Raw genomic sequence first — 24,228 nt, 5'->3', positions numbered from 1 at the left:
TTTAATGTTTTAGCAATCATCCTTGGGAGAAAATAGACAAAATAATAAATCGAAGGGAGCCGCGCCGTGATTTACGACTTTTCCGAGCGGACGGGGCAATCAGTGGACGGCGTTCCCTGGTAGTTCCCCCACATGTGTCGTCACCCACCACCCCTCTTCCACCACCGGCATCCCGATCGACTCCGAATCTCATACGTGCGAGCGGGAGAAGGGAGATAAGTGCACACAAACGCACTTGCAGGAGCGAGATTGGATATTTCATCCGAGGAACATCTTTCCCTCCATGGACGTCAGGCGAGTCTGAGCAGCGTTCGTAAATTTTGAAAACGCTCCACGTACTTGGACTCGACACCTGATGTCGAGATTAACTTGATGAGCCATTTATCAGTTTTGATGCATTCAGCACAAGGCGGGAATTTTACTTTGGGAAACAAAGTAATGATTAATTTGAAAGTCCGAATGTCACTCCAAAGTACGGAAATTGCTGGATGGGAACGGGTACATATATCCTTAAAATGGTAAAAGCCACCGTCAAAGAAAAAAATTGGAATTTCTTTCAATGTAGTAACAAATATTTAATGGATTTAAGGGACTGAGTTCGGGTAGAAAAAAACAAATTACGAATGTATTCTTCCAAGACAATATTTTAAAGCAGAAATCACGTTGGAAAATGTGAAGAGATTGATTTCAAATATAATATCAAGCGGAAAGAATGTGCAGGATATTTTAAAACGCAATCATTACCATTTGGTAGAAGAGTTTAAAGCCTTTTTTTAAATTTATTTTCATTAGCTAGCGTGAAGGGAAAATTTTATATTAATTTACAGTGAAAAGGAAATGCATATCCCAAAATAAATTCAATATAAATAAATAAATTAATCAATAAATTAGCGTTTTCTCATTACCGTATTTAGCTCTCATATTTGATCATATTTTTTATATTATATTTCGCATTTTTTTAGTTAATTCCGTCTGAAAATACTAAACTTACGTGTTATGACGAAGAGATATTTCATATGGAAGCAGATAAGTCTTTTGATGGACAGGAAACATAGTTCCTCCATACGAGCAGCAGCAGTACAAGTGCATACTATAATCGCTATTAAAATATAGAAATAAAAAAAAACCAAGATGTATATTTTTATACTGCGACTGTGAGGCTATCTTCATCCAGCGAAAAAGATGTCATGACCGAAAACATAAACATACACGTATGTATAGTATGTGAATGCCCTTTCAATTTGTGACTGCTTTATCTGTGATTACTATGTGTGTGTGTGTATATATATATATATATATATATATATATATATATATGCATATACACTATCCTACAACAAACATAATAAGGAAACCAACTTTTTCGCCCCGTCCCCCTCCCGCTTCCCGCTTACCCATCACCGAAGAGCCGTGACAGGGCGCTTCGGAATGCGTCGGCGTGTGCCGCAACGCGAAAGAGGTCGAGGGGGAACATATCCCTCCGGAGCGGCCGTGCACTCCCCGGGAGGACGTGTTACGGCTATGTTGCGGGATCGTAACTTCCCCTCAGGACGGGCCTCTTTCTCCAGAGGAGAAAGGAGTATAGAGGGGGGAAAGATAAGAGAGACAGGGAGAGAGGACATGAGTGGAACAGGGAAGGAAAGAGCCAACGGAAACGCAGGAATAGATTGTGGAGGGAGAAGTCAAAGGAGGGGGAGATATGGGGTAGGGAATTTTAAGCCGAGGGGAGAGGGGGATTCGGGAAGGGAGGGGGTTAGGGATTTGAAGGGGGAACATAGGTACGTATTGGCTACCTTCAGTGCTGGGAGCACTCGGCGGAGGAGAGGTAAGGATGGGGAGGAGGGCGAGGAGCATCGCGCGAATCAAAATTGCGGCCGCGCACGACACGTACATCCGATCATCGCACATCACGGATCCTTGAAAGCGATCACAGGGGTCTCATCTCTACACGGCACTCGACGGGGGGGGGGAGTGGAAATAAATGGGGCGAGGGGGGCTACGGTGCAGAAGATTGTGGGGAGGGGAGTGATGAAAGATTCGAAAGCAACTGAAGAGGGAAAGTCGCCGAGGAAAGGGTGGATGCGGGAAAGAAGTGGGGAGGGTGAATATAGGGAGAGCGAAACATGGATGTAAGAAAAAGGTGGATGCGGGAAAGAAGTAGGGAGGGCGAAAGATGATTTTCAACCTCTTTTGATTCAGGACATGACCTGCAAGGTGGAGGGTGAGATGGCAGTGTAGTAGGATGGAGGGGTGGTAGTTCCGAGGAGGAGCCGGTTGTTTGAGGAATAGGATTGGTGAATTTGAGAATTCCGCTGATGGGGGAGTGAGCAAAGGAAGGAGGTTGTGGATCTACTCTCTTCTCTCCCCCTTCCTCCCCAGTTGAAACTCTCACGTGACTCCTTCTCCAAGAGACTCATTTTTTTCTTCCCAGTACTCATCATGAATGATTCAAGTGAACTTAAGATAGAGCAAAGGCGAGGGGTAGAAGAGTTTTTGAGCCGGGAGTTTCGGATGGAGTGCGGCTGGATAGCGGATGCCGGAGGTAGAAGGGGGGAGTCTAAGGGGTCCTGATCCGAGAGGGGAAAGGAAGCTTTGAGAAGGAAGAATGCAGGAGGGAGTGCTACTGTACGCAGCGGACGACTAGAGGGTGAAATAAATATCTTGCGGGTGGAATGGACAAAGAAAGGGATTGAGGTTTAGATAGGACGGCGCAGGAGAGAATAAAAAAAAGCGAGGTCTGAGAAAATAGATGCGTCAGAAAGTCTCTGTTGGCCGTCGTCGCCCTCTTTCTTCTCCTCGCCCCGAAAAACGACGCGTTTTCTTCGAGCACCGGCCCCCAGGGCCAATTTCTCCACCCTCCTGATTATTTCACGAATTGATAAAAGTTGTACGCTTTCCCCGAAAACTTGGATTTTTTTTCCTTCGACCCTCCTTAGTTTTTGTTGATCTCACAGGTCCCCGAGGAGGTTGGTCAAGTAGGAAAAGGCGGTTAGGAGGGGGAGGAAACCGGTTGTGTTTGGATCGGATGCCATGACGACGACGTGATTTTTTCTTTCTCCAGCATTCAAGCCCACCCTTGAATCCTTCACACATAGTCTACACATAGTCGCACCACGTCACGGATTCATTATTCAATTGGCATTTTTTATGAATATGTGAAGGCCAAGTCGGGGGGCTCTTTCTCTTCCTTTTCCTGGCGGAGGGATAAAGGCTAGGAGTTCATACATATTTTATTGATTCCACTGCTAGCGAATTTTAAAGCTGTTTCTCATAGGAAGACGATGCTCCAGTAGTTATGACTTGACATAGCCTTGAAAAAGAAATTTTTTAATAAAATAATTTTTCGCACTCCTAATTTCAGCAAGCAAAATTTATATATGTAACAAACATCATTTACCTTTTAAAAGCATTACCTTCATATTTCGGTTAATGAGATATATGCTTTCATAAAATATTGGAGTGAGATTTTTTATAGATTTATATCGAATAAAATGACAGCAATATTCAATCTTTTAAATATCAAAAAATAAAAATTGTTAAATATAAATTAAAAGTTATAATGATGATATTTTGAACTGATTGGTTGAAAATGTGATATAGAGTCAATGATAGATTCAATAACATCTATGATTTTTATGATCTAAATTATGTAAAATTTTTATAACAATGCTAGTAAGTGAAAATTGTGTATATTTAAAACGTTTCATTCAGTTACATCTTCCGGAAAGAGATTATGCATTCTTTAAGTATGTTGAAAGGCAAGCCACGCTCAGGGAAGTTAAACTCATAAATGAGAAGAACTACCTCATGAGACTACCTCATAAATGAGAAGTACTAACTCTTTATAAATCATTAAACAAAATTATTTAATGTTATTGATGATATTATGATGATTATGTCATCATACTATGTGTATTTATTCATAAATTGCCCTATATTAATTTACTTTAACTGCTTGATGCTAAATATTTGTCTTCCTCCGATGGCTTCGCTTTTGACCACTAATGTTAATATACGTAGTTAGATCAAATTAATGCATTATTAGCCAAGGCATTCATTCAGACTCAAAATACTACCATCTCCTATATTTGTCCTTCATGTGTACCTGGCTATAAGTGTAGAAGTATTTGGTTTAAATATTTTCAGACATGACAAATGTGTTTGATAAAATGGATGTAATCATTGAACCACAAATATTACGGGAGTAAGTTGATAACTCACTCGCGCAATTTGATGGCTTTGGATAGGAAAAATACCCTCTATGCTGCAGATAAACAACAAGCTGAAAGTATACGTTGGGTTTCATTTTACTTGGTTTTAACCCCTATCTTCTGATAAATGAACTAAATTTTCACGTGTGGCCACAATATCAGAGGTAATAAATACATCAGCGAAGATAAATTTCTGGCTTAATAAGCCATGACTTACATTCTTCAGCATTCTTCAACTGTGAAGAAAAAGTATCTCTTAACTTCGAAGTTGGAGAAAATTAAAGTAAACTGCTGAATTTTCTTTTTTTATTTGATAACTTCGTGTATGTGTGAGATAAATGAATTATTAGGATAATTTTACAATGGGGAAACCACGTTAGTTATTAGTCGCTTTGGATTCATTATATCTACTTGATAGAAAATAAGCGTACTTTATAGCATAACTCAATTTTTCCTTAAGAAAAATGTTTTTATGTCAACGAATTGTGCACTCAAAATTTAAACTTGAGTGTAGGAAACCCTTTTTTCTAAACACCATTTTGATGAGGAATGGCACTACACGTATTTATTAGGCAGTATTTCCTGTTAAGATATGAGGAAAAACATACATGAGCTCTAAATTGTATTCTTAGACGTACGTCATAGACCGTTGCAGCTTCATTTGAGAAACCCTATTTCGGCAATTTATCTTATTTTTTGCAAGACATTTTCCAGTTACAGGTATACAGAAGCATTACCGCAAATATTAAGTGGGACATTATCAATTTAGTGCTTTAAAAATTGAAATCAAGGGAGGACCATAAATCAGCAGTCATAAACACCAATAAAGAAAGAATTAATGCAGAAATGTGCACTCTCAAATGCTATCTACTCTGACATGGAGTAAACGAAAGGAAATTAAATGAATTACATATTGTATGGGTGTGGACGGTTAAAAAAAACTATTTTCTCAATGGCACAGAAACAAAATAATAACCAAAACCAAAGAAACGGTGCTGCATAGGAAAATTTATGAATTAAGAGCCAAACTAGATCATAGTCTGCGGTATGGGAGCGATAGATTTCACAAATATTATAGGATAATGATTATAAGAAGAGTTAAAACGTTTTTGTTGGAAAATATAAGAAATACTTAGCTAAAGAGGGCAAGGAAAGATAATACCATACCAAGATGATCATGTATGCATGCATTCTCCTTCTCCCCGGATGATAGAAAAGAATGGAGGTAGAAATTGAGAAATATGACTGAATTTAATAAAATAATAGTTCTTAAGGGTGACGATAAACATGAACTGGACAGCACGTTTAACTTATGGATATCACTGCAGTAGTAATGCTACGAAAAGAAGGAGAAAACTAAAGTGATGGGGATGCAAACACAAATTAAATTTTGGGCATTCATTAAGGAAAAGTTGTCTACTAAAGCTACTCTGAATTTTAAATCTGTGAAAAAGAGGTTCTGGGATGACCTCAGATAATATACATTAGATAAATTCATGTAATTCGAATAACTAAGAGTAAAATGTGAAGATACATTGTGTTCATGCTTGAGAAGAACGAAACTATCTATCTATCTTCATCTAGGAAATGCGTATCAAGATAATCGAGATAGCGAAAAATATACTAATAAGTACCGAAAACACCTATTGGAAATACCTGGCTTGTATAAAACGTATCGGGGAAAGTTTCGGAAGAATAGATTTTTGATATTGCTACAATACTTCAAAATTCTTCAAAATACATCTCTTGAGCGTCGACATACTTTTGCCAGCGTCTTTTCTACGACACGAAAGCTTCCTGGCGGGTGGATACGGGAAAGTCCTTAAGGGTATGAGCGTAAGCTTCTTTGACGGCACTTAGGTTCCTTTGAGGGAGAATTTCACATTTAGGAATAGGAAATAGTCTGCTGGTGACAAAGCGAGACTGTAAGGGGGTTGGGGAATCGTCGCAATACCGTTTCAGGTATTCGCAAGCAGAAATTTGACTCTGCCCTTGATAGTCCTTTAAGACCTTCGGGACGAGTTAAGAGCAGATGTTTTGCGACGCCAAATTTTCAGTGATAATGGTGGGCCCTTACATACGAGGGTCATCCGGAAAGTAGTACCCGTTCGTGAAATAAAGACACAAAAGTAAATATTAACAAACATAAAAAATTTTATTTGAAAGAGGATACTTTAAACTACTTCTCAACATAATCTCCAAGCAAATTAAGGCATTTGTCATAACGTGTGACAAGTTTCTGTATTCCTGCTGCATAGTCCTTCGCCGCCAGCTCATTGAGATACGCGAGGGACCCATCTTGCACAAATTTTTGCATAATGCAGATGGTGTTTAACAATTTCATGAACAATTGTTCGAGAAACATTGGGAAAATGCTCACAGATGTCATCAATTGTGACGCGCCGATCGTTCCTCACGAATTCGTCAACTGAGCTCACCAGTTGGTCTGTAATGACAGACGGTCTCCCCGAACGCTCATCGTCGTGTGTGTTCCCCCTCCCCATGTTGAAGTTGCGACACCACCGCCGAACAGACGACTCGTCCATTACATTGTCTCCATACACCTCCTTTAATTGGCGATGAATATCACATGGGCGAACGTTTCTTGCATTGAGGAATTTAATCACTGCCCTCACTTCACAACTGGCGGCGTTCTCAATTTTTTTAAACATTGTAAACAATCACAGAAACAACACAGGCAATGCTAGCGTCACGCAACTTGGCTCAGAGAAGGCAGACAAGCCACTGAAGCTTTCTGACCTCGTCCAGCGGCTACTCGCGTCGTCAGCACTTCATGCGGCACGAACGGGTACTACTTTCCGGATGACCCTCGTATTATCAATACCAAAACGGGCAATCAATACCAATGTGTGCACTTAATTGACGGACTGCATTCAGCACTTCACGCACACGTCAGGAAAAATTGTTACCGATACTTTTTATTCAATTCTATTGTATAGCTGTTAGCACTTGAAAATATATAGAGATAAGGTAATTTTTTTCGAAAAAATCTCTAGTTTTGCTGACGGCTTGTAATTTTTAATTGATATTACCATATATTCATTGAGCTCCACTTTCGATACACAGTTGGCCGAAGTGATATCATAGCATCACGTCAGAAACATATCATCGAATTAGCAATCTTCGGAATATGTGTGCCTCGAATTAAAGAGGAAGAGAATGAAAGAGTTTTTAATGGGAAATTGAAGAATGGTTTTGAAAGGAAAGGACTGTGGGATAAGAGCCGTTGCAAGCCTAAAACCATAAGGGTTGGTTCATATTGGGGAGGATGGTAGGCCGCATGTGGTACTCAATCCCTGTTTTTGAAACGCTTGGTCCGAAGGGAGTAGTTTCCGTGATAAATGCGCCAATCAATCACACGTAGGGATGAGGACTCGTAAAACTGGGCTGATTAGTACGACGGTGGGCGTGGAGTTAAAGGGGTTTGGTGTGGATGGAGGGTGGGGTAGGAGAGGTGGGAGTGTGAAAAATGTGAAAGGCGTCATTTAAAAACCTTTTCAGCTTTCCGATTTATAGCTCTCTCAGTGCGATCAAGGACATCACAAACCGAATTATGATATTGTTCATGATAAATAAAATGTATGTCCCAAAAGTAGTAGGACTGAGTAGATTAAAAAATATTTATTGCCACAGTTGATAAATTCACTCAGAAGTCTTCGAAGTAGCACTCTTGTGCGCCCTACATGCTGATGGCAGCAGGTTTTCCACGCCTCTGTCACCTTCTGGATGTCGGCGCCCGGAATACTACTAAGCTCCCTCGCCACGGTTTATAACCCTTCCACCGAGCCGTTTTGATGTGAACCATGCACTCCAGAAATCATGCAAAAACTTAATCTGCGATCCCTGTCAAATAAAGCCTTCATTCTTGCAAGCATTTCATCACTTTTTGCGGCTGCAGGGCGTACTGAACGTTCGGCGTCTTCAATATCTTCCCTATCCTCTCGAAAAACCTGTGCCCCTCAAAAACCCCGATTTATTAATGGCGTTATCACAATAAGCTGCCTGTAGCATGTTATGACTCTCTTTCCCGATGTTGCCCAATTTTACGTAAAATTTTCATGGCGTTTCGCTGTTCCAATAACCGGTTCATGGCAGAGCATAACGAGGTCACGTTGTAGAGGTTTCGAAAGCGAACTATCCGCACTCCGCAAAAGCTGGGAGCCATCGGCCTCCAGCCTTTCCTGAGACTTCCCTCCCTCGAGCTCAACTAGAGGAACCGCCGCCCGGCCGTTCATCTATCCGGGAAAAAATAAGTCATACTACTTTTGGGATAGACCTTGTATATCTTCCATATTCCAGAATTCTTTTCGGGACTATCATCCATTAATAGTATACCAAAATTCTTTAATTAAATTATTATATGGTGGGTCATTGTTTAAGGTAAGATTTGAATGGGCACTGAAAATAGTCTATATTAACTGCAGCCTTCATCAAAAATGTTATTTCCAGAAATTGGTATAATCATTTCAAGGGATACTTGGTCTGAAGTCTTTTTGATCTCTCTTTGAATGCGAACAATATGAATCTTTCGTTTGCCGTCAGTTGAAACGTAAGGTTTTGCAACGGCCATTAGAAATGAGTCCCTGTTCCCATTCATGAAGGTGGCATCACCGCAATTTCCTTCACCCAATTACCTGTACACTTTTCGCACATTCCCACCTGGAATGACTATTTTAAACTCTTGGGATCAATATCGGGAAGTCGCTAAGGAGGAAGAAGACGAATCACGAGGGGCAATGAAGATTTTTTTTAGGGAAATGGTATTTCAAATCGAGGGAGGTCGGTGACGTTGAAAAAGGACCACGGATTTGAAGGGAGAGAAGAAAGATGGGACTAGCCGGGAGAGGGTGGAAGTGAGCTGGGGCCGAGGTGCATGTGGGCAAGGGAACGGGTCGCGTCAGCGGGAGGGATCAACCTCCTCTGTCGGAAACCTGTCGGGCTGGAATGAAATCCGGACCCATAAAGATTTTTTTTTCGGGTAAGTGGAATGGAGAGGAGGGATGTGGAGATTCCTGGGTTGTGGAGAATGCCGGAAAAGAGAGAAGATTAAAGAGAAGTCTGAGAAATTCAACTAATAATACCCTATTCCCATCCGCTTCATGCCATTAATGTCCGAATTTTTTGTCCGTTCTCCAGCTTATTCGTGCTTACATACTTTTATTATATTATAAAAGTACTTTATTTTTGCATATTATCTCTTTATATATATATATATATATATATATATATATATATATATATAATGGTGGGTGCATAATGTCGTTACACCTCTTTCGTTCTGTTGAACCCTCATGACGTTCCGATCATTTAGGTAATATCAAAATCACTATACGCACATATCCATGTATATGAGTTCTCGGAAATGTAATCTCTCCTTATTGTTGTTAGTGCAATTGAATTTTGAATAGATCTTCTAAATCATCAATTTTTAGGAAGGATAGTTTACTCTACGAACAATATGTAAGATGCCTTAATGAAGACTTTGCTTTAGTTTAATAAAAAAATAAATTTAATTTTACTGCAAATACTTCCTGCTAATGCGTAAATAATCAAAATAAATACCGTTCGATGATTGAAACACTCTACTGATCGAAGTACTATTCTAGAATTGAGCAACATTTCATTTTAAAGTAATATATTTAGTTAGACTATTTCGTTCCCTCCCATGTGCCGAATATTTCCCTTAAAATGATAGCAACAAAAAAATGTCTTACGAGATATCACTACCCATATTTAATTCCATTAGAAATTAAATTTTGATTAAAAAAATTATTTCTAGTCATCACCAAGTCACGATCATTCAATAGCTGATTAGTGTATATTTACGCAGTAAAAATGTAGCTATCTTAAGCTATTTTGCTAATTCATGATATGGTCAATTTATTATATGCGGGGAAAGAAAATTAATACTTCCGATTTTTTACTAATATTTGAGTACCGATCTTACACTTTATGTTGTCTTCGATCTCTCTTTGTATTTTTTTAGGTGTAACCTTCCTTCACTTGAGCTTTCCCACCCTTTATTCCGCTCAGTTTTTTTCACAATATTAAATATAAATTTTAATAAATATTTACTATATATATATATATATATATATATATATATATATATATATATATATATAACATGATTTGCATGGTAAATATATCACAAGATGTATAAAGTGGGTGTGACCAATTCATCAATACATATTTTATTCAGGCGATAAGAATAAATTATACTAGTCAACATTTTTCTTGCAATTTTTCTGCAATTTACGTGTAATATTTGCAGTGAAATTGAGCGCAATCACTTTATAAATGATTCTTCGTTTTAATCGTTAAAATCCATGCACCTTTTTTATAATGAATAAATCAAAAACCAATTTATTCTACAAGGTATTATAACAATACATGGTTTATATTTAGAAATTATTTTAGTGGCTTCATGGGAATTGATATTTCACACCACATCGGCGCCTCAGGATTTGACGGGGAGTTTTAGAAATGCACGGCTAATGGAAAAAAATTATTGATAAAAATGAAAATAAAATGATGAGTATAAAAGTTAAAGGAATCAAGTCTTATTCAAGTGGGGTTCTGATAAGTCCAAACTGCGAGCAGCTATAAGTTTGTTTGATCGGAAGTCTACTTTTAACTCACTGTTTTCCGCTTCCTCCGCTGCGTCGTCGCAAATTTTCACGAGAGCGGATGCGTAAATAAAAAGTTGAGATGGAATCCCAAAAACTTTATGGGGAGAGACAGATAAAAAACATTACGTATTTTTGAGGGAGAGTTGGAAGCGGAAGTGGAGGACGTCAGTAGCAATGGGATTTGAAATTGCGTGGGAAGGAAAACTCTGAATCCCACTATGTAAGGATTAGAAGCAATTTAAATAAAAAAGTGTCGATAGATAAAGAGTTGAAGTGGATTATTTTGGGGAGGTGGGAGAAAGTCTGCAGGGGAGCGGGGAACATAGATGGTAGGAGGGGAAGTGTGGTAGCTCACTAAGGAACGGATTTCCTTTTGACTTGGCGCTACTTGAATAGTTAGTGAAGAGAGTATAATTATTTTCTTCACAGGAGGGCATGAAATACGGGAAAAAATTAATTAAATTCTTTAAAGGATAAGCTGATTGCTGGATAGATAAGAGCCAGAAAAATGAAGAGATAAAAATATCAAGAACTAAATATCCAGAATTACTTCAATGCCAAAAGTAATACATTAGAATCCTTAGTATGTGAAATCCTCGGGAGCTAAAAAAACGAAAGACTGATGAAAAGGTACTTCATATATTATGAGAACTCGTATAAAAAATATACATTGGACGGCTATTGTATGTCTATGGTTATCTTACAGAGAGTTTTGGTGAATTCAAGTTTGGTACAATATTTATTAGACTATACTTATTCACTGCAAGATAATTTTTGTACTTGACCTATTATTGTCAGATGTAAAACAAATTTTCTTTTCTAACATATTCGTGAGTTATTCCATATATCTTACTTTTAACCAATGAAATTCAATGGCAAGGCGAATGATTTTTAAACTCTGAAATTGTTCATTTAACTTGTTTCAGTATCACGGTAATATTCTGGTATTTGGGATGGTCAAACCAAAACACTGCCATGGAAAACTAGTAATTATGAGCCTGAGATTAAATATTTTGATAAATTTACGCTCGATAATTCGTAATAAGTTTGTCTAAATGCCTCAGATAACATACAATCAGTTAATGACAGCGTGGCCAGTCGACGTAATTATGACTAGCGCTTTTTGCAACATGACGAAAACCAGAGGAAATACCAGTAACCCTTTACTATTCATTGGCCTTTCTGCATTTAGTCCTCTTACCATAATTATGCTTGCGGATTGTACTTATTTAAAATAATAATGGTAGTAGGGTAACCCTGTACAAACTTAGCTGCCTCGTAGAAGGCAGACAGAACACAAGGATATTTTTATTCCGTGTGAAGAATTAGGGAACTATAAATGTGCCCTTATGGATAGAGTGTCTCTTTAATCATGTATCAAGTTAAGATACGTTCACTTATTTAAGCAATTTCAAGGAATTTTTTGAAAACATTGGTGCGACGGATCATAAGGATTGCGGAAATTAGGTAAATTTTACGATTAGATGGGAGTAAAAATGGATACAAAACTACAAATTTGACCAAAGGGAAGGCTGAAAGTGTGGCATGGACTGGAATGAGTTGAAGAGGGATAAAGGATAAAAGGGTTGTGGGGAGGAAGATGGTGGAAGAGTATGGGACAGTTCAGGGGGGCACTGCGATCCTCCCTATTCTAAATACTGATCTTCTCTCGTTCTCTCTCTTCCCTCGTCTGATAAAGAGCCCCGACTATATTCCGGTCACATCGGAGATTATAAATCCTCGGCCTACATTTGTCTTCATCCTCAAACGGCGAGGCTTCTAAACGCTCATCCAAAAAAAAACCTCATCTCATCCCTGCCAAACCCACTCCATTTCGAGGGGATCCACCTTTTTTAACAGTGTTCAAAAAAATCATTCTGTTTAATGGGAAAACGTGAAAAAATCGAGAACGTGCTCCAGCTCTCGTTTCAAATTTCTTTAAATCCCTCCCTTCATTTAGAGTCTTTTTTCTTTTTCTCTTTTTTTCTCTCTCTCTCTTTTCGTAATATAATTCTAACCAGCCTGAGTATTCCATATAATATCTTGGATGGATAATATTGTCCATAAGGACTTACTGAACATTATTGTTTTAGTTAAGTTAGAACTATTATTGCATTTGCGTTCAAATATCGCATTATACACCACAAAATAGATAAAAAGACAGTCTGCTAGAACACCCAATATAAAAATGAAATAAAAAAATCAGTTCAAAATACTCATTAGACAGTGCTGTGAGATGAAAGCCAAAATACGAAAATATATGATGGTTGATTAAAAACTGTTATCTACTCAGAGAGGTCAATGTGTGAATCGTTTATTTTATAATACTGTGCCTGTCTTTTATTTTCACGCTTTTCAATCTTACCCGAAATTTATCTATAAGTCGAACCCTCGTTAATGTACCATAATCCCTAGTAAATCCCTCAATTTCACCACCATACTTTTTTTAACCTTATTCTTCGCCAGTAAATCCTGGTATTTCTCCAACTAAGCAATACTCTTTTATTCTTATTTCTACCTATTAATCAATTCCTCATGTTTCTTCTCATCTCCAAATCTCAAAATTCGTTAAACCTTGCTAATTTCTTCTTTGGATGTCGTACTAATACGTATACATACATAGTTAACAATATATATATTGGTGTTGTCTTCTGAAAGTTATCAGTAAGTGAATCGCGGATTTATATAAAATATATATACATTTTTGTTTATATATATACATGCATACATATGTATGTATGTACATATATATATATATATATATATATATATATATATATATATATATATATATATATATATATATATAACACTTTTACAAGTCTCACGGACGTGAATAATAATGTATAACACTTAGCACTAGTGGACACAGACAAAAACACACAAAAAAGAGGGCTCACTATTTTTCGAATTTTTGGTGGTCGTGACCACCTTTATCAAGGAAGAGAGGGACAGAACACTTACGTTCTGTGTGTTTTTGTCTGTGTCCGCTAGTGCTAAGTGCTATATATATAAGCTATATATATATATATATATATATATATATATATATATATATATATATATATATATATATACATATATGTATCCCTCCCCGGACTACAACCTTGACGTGGTGGAGGGGCTTGTGCATTCGTGCATTCCGATGACCCCTAGAGCTGTGCTGGCGGGAGTAATACTTATTGCTCCTGGTAGGGTCTCCCATGCCAGATAGGTCGAAGGTTAGGAGCCAGACGAAAGGTAGTCCTCGCAGCGTCTGTTCCTCAGTGAGGCGGCTGCAATGGCGTCTGATCCCAGTGGGGCGGCCAGTAAGTGATGGTGTCACGTTAAAAACACTATTGAGGAAGGCAACGGGAAACCACCTCAATTATCATTCCCAAGAAAATATGATGGACAATAGAGATATTTTGAGTCCTGGCAACCACGGGACTCGGCCCAATCGGCCGTGTGTCGTGCCCGGCAGCGGGGGAGGCAAGGCTTCCGCGGTCGTCATCCCACGAAACCCTTGCAGGGGAAAACCAGCAGCAGCAGAACAGAAGACGCAGGAGAAGAAGACCAAATTAGTTAAAATAGGAACGTGGAATGTTAGGACAATGATGAGGACAGGGAAAATGGAGAATGTTAAGCGAGAGATGGGAAGAGGAAATATAGATATTTTAGGTCTATGCGAGGTGAGATGGAAAGATAGCGGGGATTACTGGAGTGATAAGTGTAGAATAATATACAGCGGTGGGGACGAGAGCCAACGAGGAGTTGCCATAGTATTAAATGAAGAGGTAGGAAGAAGCGTAGTCAAAATAGAGCAGGTAAGGGATAGAATACTACTAGTAGAGATAAGAGCAGAGCCGACGAACTTAGTTATTATTCAGGTATACATGCCACCGAGCAACAATAAAAAAGAAGAGGTCGAGAGGATATACGACCAGTTAGAGGACATAATCGCATGTGTTCCTGCAGGGAAACATTTGATAGTGATGGGGGATTGGAATGCGACGGTAGGCGAAGGAACAGATGGTGACGAGGTCGGGGACTACGGTTTAGGCATGAGGAATGACCGCGGGGAGAAAGCAGTTGAGTTCTGCAGGAGACAGGGGCTAGTCATCACCAACACTTGGTTTAGTCACCACAAAAGACGCAGGTGTACATGGAAAATGCCAGGTGACTCGGGAAGATATCAGCTAAATTATATCCTGGTTAGACACAGGTTTAGGAACAGTGTGATAAATTCCCACAGCTTCCCGGGAGCGGATGCGGACTAAGACCACAATTCAGTTGTTCTGAAATGTAGCGTCCGTTTCAAAAAGATGAGGCAGGGGTGGTGAGTTAGAAAATGGAATGTAGAAGCATTAAATAGTTTGAAAAGGAAGGAATACAAACAGGCAGTAGAGGAAATCATGGAGGATGGTAAAGAGCTAAGTACTATCGAAGAAAAATTGGAAAGTTTCAAGAAAGGGTTGTCTTAAGCTGCAAAAGACACTATTGGAACCGTTAACGCTAAAAGGACTAGGAAACCATTGATCACGGATGAGATGATTACAAAGATGGATGAGGGGTGAAAATGGAAGAATATAAATATAGAATTAGGAAAAATGAACGGCGGGCAACAAATAAGGCAAAAGAAGCATGGTGGAAGACGCAGTGCGTGGATATGGAAATTCTGTAGAGAAAGGATGAAATCGGTGCGCTATACAGCAAAGTTAAATCTTTATCGGGAAGTAAGAAAAGGAGATCAACGATACAGTTAGAGATAAGGCGGGTAAGGTAATAGTGGACGCAGGAAAGATCCAAGAGAGATGGAAGAAATATATAGAAGAACTGTATCGTAAAGAATTTAGACCAACAAAGTTAGACATTAAAAAGGGAAAATGACGTAGAGGAAGACAGCTTAGGTCCAGGCATACTAGACAATAAGATAGAAAGGGCATTAAGGGAGATGAAACTAAATAAGGCCGTGGGGGATAACATTCCCGTGGAACTTTTAAAATGCTTAGGAAAATGTGGGAGGAAGAGGCTATATGGGCTGATCCGTAGTATTTATGAGGAGGGAATCTGGCCGGAAGACTTTGTGAGATCAGTTTTAGTTCCTATTCCGAACAAGGTAAAGGCCACGTCATGTGAGGACTACAGGACAATTAGTTTGATATCCCACGCAGCTAAAGTTGTTCTCAGGATCATAAACAAAAGGATAGAGAGTAGGGCAAATAATTACTTAGGGGATGATCAGTTTGGGTTTCGGAAGGAGAGAGGTACGCGTGATGCCATTGCGGTAATGAGATTATTGATCGAGAGGAATATAGAACACAACCAGGAGGTATTTGCCTGTTTCGTAGATTTCGAAAAAGCGTTTGATAGAGTGAATTGGGAAAAACTAATGAGTATATTGCAGGAAATAGGAATAGATTGGAGGGAAAGGAGGCTAATCCGCAACCTGTACATGTCTCAGACTGCTCAGATGCGGGTGGGAAACGGGGAGTCCGGTTGGGCAGTGTTAGGAAGGGGTGTAAGGCAGGGTTGCCCATTATCACCGTTGCTGTTCAACCTGTATGCAGAGGAAATGATCAAAGAGGCATGGGAAAAACTGGAGGTAGGAATGAAAGTGGGCGGGCAATACGTAAAAGCAGTTAGGTTTGCTGATGACCAAGCTTTAGTCTGTCAGTCAGCCAAGGGGTTGCAAGAATTGCTTAGTGAATTGGAACTTCAGTGTGACACAAATGGGATGAGAATCAATATTAATAAAACAAAAGTTATGCAATTTTCTAGAAAGAAAAAGGCTAAGCTTAACATTAAAATAGGAGGGCAAAAACTAGAGCAGGTAGAACAGTTTACGTATCTCGGTAGTGTTTTGGACCAACACGGTCAAAGTAGTAGGGACGTAAGGAGAAGAATTGCGCTAGGCAAAGAGGCTTTAACAAGGAGGAGGGAGTTGATGACAGGGACGTTGAGTAATGATGTTAAGAAAAGACTTTGATATGGAGCGTAGCTATGTACGGCGGGGAAACGTGGACATTGAAGCAGGAGGATAGACGTAGACTGGAGGCTTTTGAAATGAGGTTGTGGAGAATGATGGAGAAGGTGAAATGGACAGAGAAGAAAACAAATGAGGAAGTACTTGGTATGGTGGGCGAAGAGAGGGGTTTGCTGGGAGCAATCCTATGGAGGCAGGAAAAGTGGCTGAAGGGGGTATTGACCGGCAGCGGGATGTTGAGAACTGTAATTGAGGGGAGAATGTTAGGCAAAAGAGGAAAGGGAAGGAACAGGATAGAAATGTTGTACGGGATTAAGGGAGGAAGAAAGTACTCAGAGCTGAAGAGGGACCGGGTTTAAAGTAGGATGTTGTGTTTTCTAGGGGTCACAAATTAATGAATTAGTAATTCTGTCCATCCAAAAACCTACCTTAACCGGTAGGTTACCTAATAATAATAATAATAATAATGATATATATATATATATATATATATATATATATATATATATATATATATATATATATATATCCTCGAAATGAAGGGAGGAAAGTTGTATGCAGAGACAAGGAGGGGCTTGTAGAGTAGCATTTTGGAATGTGTTTTTCAACATTCATTCTCCGTAAACTATGCCTATGTTTTTTTAAAATTTGAATATATAGTTGAAACCTGACTCCCACCTCAATTTTTTATCAACTCTTAATTATTACTTCTTTCTTAACCTTCTTTCTTTTCCAGTCTTTCATTTCCTTCTCTGGTCCATCCTACTATCTATATCATGTTCAAAGGATAATATTCTTCAATTTTTCCCAAACTTACTTAGTTAAACTTTGTAGAATTTCATATTTATTGAATGAAGAAGGATAGTGGAACATTCACTGTATTACTGATACATTGTATTATTCATTTAATATAATATTCTTGTCTTTTTTCACTAACAGTTCCTATAAGTTTTTGAGGCTTTAGATATATTTTTTCCCCTTTTATCTCTTTTTTATCTGATTCCTTTACTTCTCATCAGTCTTTTTGCCCCCTTTCCTGAGTCATACTTTTCATTAAATTCTTCTGAGACTCATTTCATGTTGATAATGTTAAAAAATAAGGGAGATAGATTCCAGGACAGATAGGTACAAATACTCATTCTTTCCCCGAACAATCAGAAATCATAATAGTAAGAAACCGAAGTCACTTTAGAAATATTAAAAACATTGAATTTACAAGTCGAAATAAAGTTAAATACTGCAAAGCTGTTAGGTATACTTTTAGGTGCATGTGCTTGTAAGATGTAGTTTGAGTGTTTGCATGTGTGGTGTGTAAGTGTTCTTACATGAATGTATGTCTTGTTTTCCTTGTGGATGTATGAATTTGTGGTTCTTGCATGCGGTTATTTTTCTTTTCTAAATTACGGGTGGTGTTCTAACACCCCCCGCCACACGCCCTTGCGGCGGCTTGCGGGGTATTAAGTAGATCTAGATATAGAAGTTTCCAAATGCCCTGATATATATCGTCTTCTTAGGGTTTTTTGTTAGGTTTCCTTGTTTAAACAGCAAACCATATGCATTGCTCACTAAATTCTTGATTTGATTATCATTGTCAGTTGCACTAAGTTTTACGATATGGCGATTTATTGAAATATTTATCTCTAAAATGTGCGGAGAATAAAATAGATGGCAACTCTAAAAATATTGGATAGTATCCTCGGGTACTCGCAATTGCAAAACAGATCTGTAATGAAATGGTCTATAACTAAGGATACTCAATAAAAAGTAATGACAAGGTAACCGACAGATAAAAAATGATTATCGTCAACAGGAGTGGTAGTAATTTTTAGGGGAGGCGACCGATAGCTGAGGTCATTTACCCCATTAGGGATGCACAGGAAAGGGTGAAGGCAGGAGAGAAACCCGACGACGGTATAAGCCTACTCTTGACGAAAGTAGCCCAGGGGGCCGGAGTTTAACGCCCCATCATGACGTCTTACTCAAAGTGCTCTCCACAAAGCACCTGAAGTAGGGATCGAAATTACACTGAAAAATATCTTCCGCCTCTGGGATCCGAACCCGAGTTCTCGATGTAGGTTGCCAGAACATTGGTAACCGCACCATCATGATCGCTATTAACGGGATAATGTTGTATTATTTATATTACAGAATGCAGATAGGATAAATTAAAGTTGATGTCACCGTAGGGAACGAAAGGTGCCCAGTGGTACACAGTGTAACATTCCATCCGACAAACAGCGGGCTTCACTTGATTTTCTCCCATCTTGCGATTAAGCAGAGAAATTAGGAACCCATTGAAAAATTACTTTGAATCTCGCACCTATCTCTTTCCTCCTCTTTTGTATTGACGGAAAGAAGGGAGGAAAGAAGAATACGGAGATGAAGGGAGGCTTGTAGGAGTTTGGGTTGGGTTTTTTCGGAGAGATAAGGGAATTTGTTGGTTTGAGTCCATTCAAAACCTGCATTAATCGGTGGTTTACCTATATAGAATAGTTTACCTATAAAGTAATAATTATATCGGAATATAATCGGCCTAAGAAAAGTTAACCTAACTATTTCATGCATTGGGTTTCCTAGCGCTACAAAACATTTTCTTGACTTTCTGTATACCTATACACGTAATTTATAGAAAAATTACGAGTGCTAAAATACTTGAATGAAATTTTTTGCAAATTGCCTTTTCAAATGAAAGATAGAATAATTGTATATCTATGTTGGCTATCATTGGTTTATGTTGTTTAATCCTATTTTTTCCCCGTTATAACTTTTAATTTAAGTTTCCAATATTTCTGTATTATTTTTTAAGAGCATAATTCCTCATTGATAAGAACTTTTAGTCAAAAACTTTCAAGTTATTCTGTCTCAGTTTTCTATCTTACTCTGTTTTATTTAATAACCAGTAATATTTCTCTAATATTTAGTCTTTCAGAAACAGTTAAAAAAAAACAGAAAGCTGAAATGAGACCGAATTCGGTGACAGCAATAAAAATAGAGTAAAAATTACATGCTTATTATTTTCTCTATTAATCCTCATGCAATATTTATTAGTGAATTTTATCAAGCCAACCTCATTCCATCATTAAAAACCCCTGTCTATCTCTTGTATTGGTATATTGTTTGCTTGTTACGTCAGTAAGAGTTATGGGATGAAAGGCTTCCTCAATGGTCTGACCATTACAATGGCGAGAAAATTAATGTTTGAACCGGATGAAAACAGCGCACTATTAGTATTCAAAACAGTTCTGGGAAATAAATAATTTGGAGCATCGTTAATGGTCATGCGCCGAAGAGTGCACAGTAGGTTTTGGGAAAGCAACTTAGCCCACGTTTTGCTTACATAAATGTGAAGCAGAAGATAAATGTTTTGGTTGCCAGAGATCCAAGGCTCGGCTGAAACGGTCGGCGAAGTTTGCTGCTCTCTGACTGCCCAGATAAGCCGTCCTCCCTCAGCGCGTACCTCACCGAGAGAGAGTCGCATTAGATGCTCCGAGGGATTAAAGCCCCGCAGTCGGAAGTGTTGCAGAGAGGCCACCTCTCCGCTCTAGTTTATCTAAATTAGGGAAGAGCGCATCTGTTTCCCGGCCACGTAACGGGAATCTCAAGAGCAAACGTATTTAACTTCGTTCATTCTTCAACCTATCGAGAGTGATAGAGGGGGGGGGGGTTAGGGTTTGGTTAGATCCTAAGATAGAATGTTAGAAACTGATCCTGTTTCCCGAGCTAAAAAAATCCTGCCCTGCTCTTCCTATCTCGGCCCTTCCCTTTTCCTCCGGCCCGAGCGAAACAAATGCCCAACAAAATCTAATGCCTCCCTTTTCCTCCCTCCTTCCCTCGGGGCAATAATCCGTTACACTCACAGGCGAGCACACGCCGCACTGCACCGAAATCAATCCCATATGGCCCCCCCACTCCCACCCACCATCCCACCCTCCATCCCATCCAACCCAATCCCCACCCCACGTTTTCCTCGTTACCCGGTGTGTTTGTACCCATATCCCTCCCTCGCTACCTAAACCTCACGGGACTTGCCTCCTTGGGGCCACGGGGAGCGCCTCAGCCCTCCCACAGCACCGATGCCCCCACTCTTTGCCCCGATCCCTACGTAGCCTGGGCTGGGGGGAGATGGTGAATGGAGGGCGGGAGGCATGGGGACGAGGTACGAAGGCGCACGAATCATCCGCAACCTCCTTCTCTTTCCGGCCAACCTCACACCCCCCCCCCTTCCATCACTCTCTCTGCCCGGCCGTTTGATACTCTCTCACACACACACCCCTCTGTGGCCTCACATCTGATAACCCCTTGACCCGTGCTCGATATTTTATTCCCACGGCGTTTTTAAGAGCATCTTTCTCATCCCACTTCAACTATCCGGTGTGCTCTCATCCGCCTTTCGATCCTTTCGAGCTTCACTGACGAAGGATGCCCTCGTCGTGCGACTCTGCGGTAGTTCCTTATTTCTCTCATGCAAGATCATTTATCTTTCTTACTCTTGCAAGGAACCTTCACTAGTCTGTATTTTAAGTTGCGTGACTTCCTCGTATTTACGTGTAGATACATTGGCAGGAATTTTCCGCTCTTTCCCTGTATTATGGCCGCGCTTCTTTAGATTTCGGATTTATGCGTTGGTAGAAAAGAAGCGTGTGTCAATGCTAAATCACATTCGATCTAGAAAAAACGATTTCGAGGGATGCAGCGAGTTGTACCGGGGAGACTGATATTTTAACGCGTTTACTGTAGTAATTGGTGTTCCAAATGGAGGATTTAAAAGTATAGGTATAAATTGTTTCTCGTCAAATCGCAATCATTTATGGATAATACATTTTATTGTACAAATTTATTACACGATTGGTTTAAAAATCCATAAACTTCTATCATTTATTTTCTTGAAATGAAAAAACGAGCGTGATATTAGTATTTGGGAATATTTATTCAGTATGTTTTTTATTTAAAATATATTTTCCTGATTATAGCCATGTTTTTCATCCTTATTAATAATTCGCAAAAATATTTAAAATATTACAGCATTCCCAGCATCTACTGGCATTAGTGATGTATAATAGAACTGTTACACATGCACAAATAACGCGGCTTTCTGGTCATCATTGAAATGTATTATTGCAAAGTTTGAAATAAGTCAGAGATAACTTTAAACTAGTTGTAACAAAATATATCAATAAAACTTAATAATATTTATTTTTATTATCAAATAAATATTGAAATGCCTTTCTCAATTTCTTTAATTCCTTTTCTAAATACTGATTACTTATGCGATTTTTAATTTCGGGAAAAACTCTTGCAAATATATTCGCTGACACAGATTCTGCCAATAATACAGACATATAGAACTGTACATAAAATATTAGCTGAAAAGCGACGAAAATTTTATTGCTCATTGAATGATATATTTGATGGCCCTTATGATTTAACTAATATTTCTAAATTATTACCTTCCACCTCTTTTATTTGAGGTTCGCTATCTTTCTTTAAACTTGTAAAATTATTGCTATTTTTAAGAATCCTTTTCATGAATTTTTCTAGATAATTGCAGTTAATTAGTAATCTTATACCTTATTTCCCATTTAAATTGAACAATATATTTCTTTGAGGATTACTATAATTATTAACTGACTTAAACACTGTATTATTTGGGAATATTTACTTCCCAGGTTTATGCATTCACTAATCGGCGTATGTTAAGGAAAATTACATTACATGTAGGTAGTGGATTTGGTAGTGCAAAATGCCAAGTTTCTCTCACGTCTCCACTCTTGGTAGAAAATTACCTTTTCACTTGTTACTTCACAGTGGGACATGGATTTTTTCTTTATAGTCTGGACATGGATTATTTGCAGTCCATTGCCTCTCATAGTCTTCCTTCCGGCAAATCTTGACTATCTCGCCGCTCTCCCCAGAGCCCTGGCTTGGCGACATCCTGGTAAAGGCGAGAGTGGTATGGGAAACGGGCAACGGCACAGCAGAGAGAGAGAGAGAGAGAGAGAGAGAGAGAGAGAGAGAGAGAGAGAGAGAGAGAGAGAGAGAGAGAGAGAGAGAGAGAGTGCGATGCCATCTCCGCATAAATCTACTCTCTAGCCGGGCGTCCCTTTGAGGTACGGCGTCCCTTTTACACACCTATCCAGCGCGACCTTATCGCCTTAACACTCGCTAGGTCATGTGACGTCCCCTTTATCCCCCTTTCCTCTGCATCCCGCACCTCCAACTCACCCCCCTCACACCCCCAATCCCCCTACGGCTCCCAAGCCCTCCGGTTCCCTCACGCCCACGCCCAACTCGGGTGCGACCCCATGCAATGTCGGTCAGGGGCTCTGCCGCCGTTCGGTGGGCGCTGGAAACCACATGAAGGAGCACTGATGCACTCCGCGGGGGAGGGGAACGGGAGGGATTGGAGGGTTTATGAACCCGCCTTGCGTGGGAAGGATACGCGGCCGGCGGAGGAGAAGGGGAGAGTGGGAGAGGGAGGGCATGTGGGGTGGGGAAGAGTTCTGGTAGGAGGGATCTGGGTATGGGGAGGTTGAAATATACGGGCTTTCGCCGGAGGGGCCGATTTAACGGTGTTGTCGCAGGATTCAGTGACTGTTACCTCGCATTTGTCACATTACACCCCGTTCGGCAACGCAGCGCAATCGGAGGTCTTTTTAATTTTTTTAGAGCCGAGTGATGCTTTAACGAACGCTTCGGTGAAGCTAACGGAGAGTATTTGAATGAGCTCCTTTGGAAAACTTCGTTGGGCATGATCAAAACAGAGTGAAAATTAAATTATAAGCATCTATTCCATTTCATGAAAACTGACAGCTAAAACCATATTGGACTGTCAAGTAAATATTATATAAACTTGGGAGATTTTCTTCCGTATTGACACTAAATTAAATAAATTGATTACATTCGATAGCTGTAATGGCAGAAGAACATTTTTTTGGCTTACAAACTGAATAGTCAGAGAAATGTATAAATTGCCTTTCCTTTTATGTGCTGAAAAAAGTTTTTGAAATAAAATGATGTCGCCGTGGAATCTAGAATATTCTCTCTGTAGTCTGGAATAGTACTCGGCCTAGTCAATGGAGTTATGATCCTCTTTATTGACTCTTTCTATCAAAATATATATATATATATATATATATATATATATATATATATATATATATATATATATAGCCAAGGCTAAATAAACCCACTACATTTTGATATCTTGGAACCTGTTCAGCAAGCATGTAATTTGCCGAGCTATCACCTCATTAAAATTTATGCAAGACAACATGAAAGGTGAATTTTAATGGCATCAACATTGTGTTATCTTTTGGCAAACTTTAAATTAGCTTAACGTGTTCTCCTGCTGTTGAGCATAGGTCCAAATCCAGCCACGTGCATTGAATGAATAAATCTT

This window comes from Hetaerina americana, unplaced genomic scaffold, assembly GCF_022747635.1.
Source record: "Hetaerina americana unplaced genomic scaffold, ioHetAmer1.1.p SCAF_10, whole genome shotgun sequence".
NCBI lineage: Eukaryota > Metazoa > Arthropoda > Insecta > Odonata > Calopterygidae > Hetaerina > Hetaerina americana.
This window is presented reverse-complemented; position numbering follows the sequence as displayed.